The 6,260-nt window shown below is 36.9% G+C and overlaps 1 long non-coding RNA gene across 1 annotated transcript; it reads left to right on the top strand.

Moving 5' to 3' along the window:
• Positions 1-895: 895 nt before the first annotated feature.
• Positions 896-4,891, top strand: LOC107835441 (uncharacterized). Its single transcript, XR_001661256.1, has 3 exons — positions 896-1,267; positions 1,827-1,835; positions 4,882-4,891. It is a non-coding gene; the product is annotated as an uncharacterized LOC107835441 (long non-coding RNA).
• Positions 4,892-6,260: the final 1,369 nt, after the last annotated feature.

Genomic DNA, 6,260 nt, shown 5'->3' with positions numbered 1-6,260 from the left:
GGTTGAATCAACATTGATATAATGTCAGTAATGGTTGAAACCCTAACGTTGATTCAACATACAAGTCACCGACCACTTTCAATGTTGTTTCAATGTCAGCGTTCAACGTTGATTCAATGTTTCTGGCTGACGTTGATTCAATGTTGTTTCAATCATTCTGTGCTATCTGGGATATTTTAACTTTCCTACTTAAGCACAGCTTGATTGACTAAAAATTACCCTTGTGTAACTTGAAATAGCATAACTGTGATGTACTTTGCACTGTGTCCTATATTTATGTAAGATTGATACCAAATTTGGCTAGATTCCTCTTCATTAATCTGTGCCTTAGAATACAACCAGTATATCGATCTACAGGTTTCATTGAAGGTTCAACTACATATTCATGACAATCTTGAACCGTTGAAATATGCTGATTATTGCTGTCCTGTAATATTTTTATTCTCATTTCTACAAACGTCCAGTATCAAGCATTTAAGAATTAGATTTTCTCATCCTGTTTGCCCCTACACAATTAGTCAAACAATGAGCTAAATTGAGGGAAGTGGAAAATTACTAAAAGAGATATAAAGACAGAATGAAATATTAGAGTTGAACATGCCACCTCGAATTTATGTAACTAGTCCAAAACACCTTAACCATTACTGCACATTGTAAATTCATTCATATTTCTTATGTAAATATTGTCAAAATTTTCAAAACTGTCATAAAATTGTTACTTATAAAATGACAAAATTGCTGTAGTACATATCAAAATAATGTTTTCCCCACAAGGTAATTTAAAAATGGCTCTTTGAATTGTAAATGTTGCTAAACCTTTCTTTAGGTGCATACTTGATAAAAAAATATTTAAGAAAAAAAAACCCCACAATTTTCTTTGTGTTAACTGTGGCTGCCATCGGCGGCAGTTATACAGTTTGGTTTAATTTAATGATTTTAAGTTGATGTAAAATATTTTATGTTTATTATAAGTTGTGCAAAGGTTACCGGAGTGGAACCAATGTTAATTTGCTGTTTCATTTAGGCACATATTTTTAGTTACACGCCACACTCTGTAGAGGGCAGCATGCTTTATTTTCCTTTGTTGATGGAGAGATTTGGTGAGGCACCGAGACTCGTGTAGCTGGGTTTCAAAAAGAAGCTACACGGAGTTTCGTTACTAACCCTTTCAGGTTGAAGCGGCCAATGAGGTACACATTTTTGTATTTTAGTTTTGTTTGTAAATAGAATGTTTATTTTAAGAATTTGTCGAGTTTGTTAGCCACGTGTTGGATCACGTAATGAGTCTGTTTTTGTAAGTCAAGCCACTTTATTGTAAATGTTTTACCGTAGTTTTCTTTATGTGAATGTCTTTCTTTCTGTAAAATGTATTTTATGTCTTTTGTACAGTTCTCACGGCATAATTATTAAATGCCAGTAACTATCGAAGAACGCCTTGTGTCCGTTTTCTGCCTGGAGGGAGTTATATATACAGCTGCTAAACACGCCAAGAGACCATGTAACAATGTGGAACACATGTAACACAATTTTAATTGTAATATGGTCTTGTGCAGATTAAGTACACAAAACCAATATTGCAATATTACTAATTCAACATTCCAGCACAAATGTATGTATGCACAGTTTTTACATTTGAGGCAATGGCTTATCTGAGGAATTACATAACAGACTTTTTTTTACATGTTTGTTTAGGTCAATCATACCTTCTTTGTTACTTTTTGATAGGGGAAAGACTTGCGTATAGCTGATGCATATCTTCCCTTCTTCCTCAACTTTCCTCTTTTCTCACTTGAAATAAATGCACATACAGGTTCAAATGGAATTAGGTTTTTAATGTATAAATCATTATTTTAAATATATTAATAAAATACAGTCTTTGTAATGGGACATCTGTTACAACCCATAACCATATTGGAATAATATAGACCAGTATAGTCTATAGGTTTCTTATAGGTTATAGGTTTCTTAACACGAGGAACATATTTATCATAGATTCCTCCCATGGAAACTGTAACATCACTTTTGCAATAATTAAAGGGCAGTATCATCATCATAGGGGTGATACTGAAGTGTCACCCCTCATAAAGGCAGAATTAGGCTTGGGGGTAAGATATATCCTAAAATTAAAAGTAACATTATGCATCATACAGATGTTTTTAGGTATGCTGCTTGTGCATTGACAAAAAAGCTAATTTTTAAGTGAATTACCTTTTCTTGGAGTTGTTTTTTCGAGTCCTTGTACTCTTTCAAAAGTGCTGTGTGGGTGCTGGTAGCAAACAACAATGTCATCCAATTTGTTCATCCTTCCTGAAGTGAAACGGATATGTTTCAGGTCCCACTGGCTTTCCTCCATTATGCCCTGTGTTCTGTTGTCGATAGTGATGTTCTGAAAGTGACTTACAATAAACATGTAAAGATTACAAAAGCTTTATACCTGAAGCACTATTAAAATTAGTCATTTCAAATATTGTAATACCTGTCTCTTACGGCTTTTAAGAAAGCTGTTGTTACGACCCGTCTAGGGGGGGTCAGGTCACAACATGAAGGATCCACACTCATGTTAGTGTAATTAACCTTACGACGCCGGTCATAACAGCTGTAGTTTTTTGAGTAATCCTCATATGGCTGACTATTTCCATGACGCCCAAGGTCACCTTAAATCAAGCAGTATGCAAAGAATATTTAGCAGAAGTAGTATCAAACGCTTTAGGCATTACAAATGTGGATTGCTTTATTACAAACCAAGCATTATCCCTGTCCAGAGACCGGCGTATGGCAGCAGGTGCTTTGTGACATGTTTCATCAAGCCTTTGCAGAAGTAGACATTTGGTTCACCAAATGTCACAAAATGTCACCAAATATCCAGGGCAGCTCTGTCAACCACGTCGTGGTAATGCTTGGCAAAGTAGTTTTTTCCCTTGATTTCCTAATTTAATTGCAGAAGTACATGTACTGTAATGTTAATTAAACAAAGTAACTGTGTGCTATAACTTCTTAGTGAAGGAGGGACACTCAGTGAGGTTTAGGACATGTTTTAGTATCCTGTGTATATGTAACATCCTTTAGCAGTATATTAAATAATGCTACATGTAGCATATTCATTATCCTCACTTATTGTGATGAGTTCTTTAAGCATTACAAATGTGGATTGCTTTATTACATCAATCCACCTCACTCGACTAGGGCTGAGTGAGGGGCCAACCTGATATACCCTCTGGTGTGAGTGAGAATCTACGGGTTAACGGTGTTGGTCCCCAGGCTGACACTCAGAAATGTGAAGGAGACAGAGGACACCCATAGAAAAGCTCCTCTAACGCCAGCTAGAACTGAACCTGGCCACTTCGTCGATCTTCTCAAAAGGGGTTAGGGTTAGGGGTTAGGGTCACCTGATGTCACGTTCCGGTTCACTAATGTAGGTGGAGTGAAAACACATTCTTGGCATTTTTCATGACATGGCTCAGGCAACGATGCAGCAGTGGAGCTTTTAAGTCCTGTGGTTGCTTTTCCTGCAGCAATGCTGAAGTATTGATTTATGCTTTCATGTAAGTGTTTTCTTGCAAATGTTAGGCATATAGCCTGCATCAAAACAATGGAACCATCACACATGATCATGAGTTGGGGACGTAAACCTTTGCTACCACAGTGCCGGTAAACGTCAGTATGGAATGCTTCTAAGAAATATGTGACGTGGTCACACGTTGCCACAGGGTAGAGGGTAAGCATTTTGGGTTGCGCACAACTAATTCGTATATGTAATATGGTGGACAACCTTTTTGCTTTTTAAGAATGCTGCCTGTAGCGTCAAGATATATTATGTCCTCACAGCTCCGCTCTTGGAAAATTTTGATGCTCTTAGTTGACCAGACCACAACAAAACCCCTTTGGGGTGTATCGTCATCTTCTGGAGAACGTCCTCATCATGTCTTTTTTTCTGCTTTACTGTTTTCTGAAGACTGATCATTTCATTGTTGCGTAGTCCACATTTCTTTCTCGCCTCAAATGAAATATTTTTCAGGACATCTTTAGTTGAAGCCTCATCTCTGGCGCCTATCGTTATTGTTTTGTTTTCTATTTTGATTAGGAGATTCAGGTGCATTGTTTGAGGAAGCGTGTTTTCTAGTTTTTTTGCCATGGCTTCTCTAAAATCAGCACATACTGGTCTCCTGACAGTCTGCATTGCACGGTCTGGCCCCCTTCGAAGTTCACAGTTGCCTTCAAGTCGTTGTCGTTCGCTATTTCAACATTCGCTTTTACACGGCAGTCGTCAAATCTACAGTGACCTGTGCAACGAAACTGTGGACCAGGTTTTGTAGAGCCCAACACCTTCAGTATGTCCCTTTTAAACACAAAAGAACAGTACGGGTGTATGGACCTAATTCCTTTGCTAATGATGTTTGTCCAGTGCAATCCTTTGAATGTTTTTCTTTTTCTTTTATTCTGCACTTTGGTCCATTCGTTTTGTTCAACCCAAAAAAAACTTGACGAGCTTGGTACGTTCATCTTTACAAATGCAGCCTCAAATGATTCACCAAGTATCTCCTAACAGAAGAAAAAATATATATTAAGGATGAGCATTAAAATCTATCCAAATTTGAAAAATGTTTGCTACTCTTTCCTCAATTCAATTTTTTGAACTTTACGTATTTACAGTTATAAGCTCTATTAAAAATGATGATGTCGAGAACATTTCTTATAATTCAAAGAAAAACATAGTCTTGGTTCAGAATAGATAGAAGCACTTCCTTAGAGCTAAATGGATCTGGATATGACCAAGTCTGCATATGTCATTAAAATAGGTAAATGTTTACGTTGACAAGTAGTCGAGTTCCTTTTTTTCCAATGTGTTGTTATTGAAAGTTAATCTCCCATGCATCACATCAGATGACCTAATTAAACAAACAAAACAAAAAAAAAATAATCAAATGCATCTAATTACCTAGATCTTAGGCCAATCAAGAGAATTAAAAAGGTGGGTGGGGTGGACAGAGACTTACTAGGTAGTTGTTGTTCTCTCATTCCGTTTCCTCCTGTGGAGTGGATAAAGTCTCAGGCTGTAGGTGGTAGAAGTGTTGAGTCAAATCTTGTGCATTTTGTTTTTACAAGAATTGTAATATTTAGTTTGAAGAAGGCTCCACAAAATAAAACAAAAAATGTAGTTTTACAAAAATTAACCAATCCAACCTTGCATGTAATATATGCCTTCTGCAGACTATAGCGAATGTTTGAGTTGTTAGGAATTTTAAGTCCATAACAAACTGTAGCCCAGAAACTGTCATCTGAAGAGACATCGTCACCATAGGCTTCCCCTTCACTCCGTAGCTCCTCCACCTCTGGAACAATTTCTTCTGTGACTATTCTTTTTTTTTTTTTTTATTATTCTGGAAATTGAACAAATAAAATAACACATAATGTTATGTTAATGAATTCGTCAAAACACTTTAAATCCATACTAGAAAATAATTATGATTGTGTTGTACTTATTCCAAACAACTTAAAATGGAAACCTCTAATGATAAAGTGAGGAGAATACAAATTGGTCAGCATATTTTAATAAAATGTATAGTGTTAAGAGAATAAAATCATCAACTTCTGGCTCATTATATTCTCTTGTGCTCCCGGATTGAATGATTCCATGCGTGGAAACAAAAGCCACACAGAGATGACGGTCAACGCTCCACATTTTCAGAGTTTATTCTAACATTTAAAAGTTTAAAATCACATCAACAACACAGACATTTCAAACACACTAAAACCATTCATTTACCTGAGACAAATAGAAAAGAAGAAGAAAGAAAGAAAGAAAGAGAAAGAAAAGCAAAGACGTCTTTGGAGAATTGCAAGAGCAAATCTGATTTGTTACTCCTGTGTCAGTGTTGTGGTACTCGAAGTTGGTCTTGGTCTTAAGACCGGTCTTAAGACCATTTTTTGATGGTCTCGGTCTCGGACTCGACCGCATTTGGTCTCGGTCTTGTCTCGGTCTCGGGCTCTGAGGACTCGGCATTTTATTTCAAGACCAGTCAAGACCGCAACTGTGAAAATATCACTAAACGTNCTGAGGACTCGGCATTTTATTTCAAGACCAGTCAAGACCGCAACTGTGAAAATATCACTAAACGTGTAGGATTCTGTCCACTTTATTTGTTAACATCTTTGTTTTCAGTGGATGCAAAACGCACCAATTAAAATCCAAGCAACTAAGTGTTTCTGTTACTCCCCTCCTCACCTTTTACTCTCCCTCCCCCTCCCCTCCCCACCTTTCA

This window comes from Poecilia formosa, unplaced genomic scaffold, assembly GCF_000485575.1.
Source record: "Poecilia formosa unplaced genomic scaffold, Poecilia_formosa-5.1.2 Scaffold2536, whole genome shotgun sequence".
NCBI lineage: Eukaryota > Metazoa > Chordata > Actinopteri > Cyprinodontiformes > Poeciliidae > Poecilia > Poecilia formosa.
Note: the sequence above shows the minus strand (reverse complement) of the source record. Positions and strands in the feature narration are given on the sequence as shown.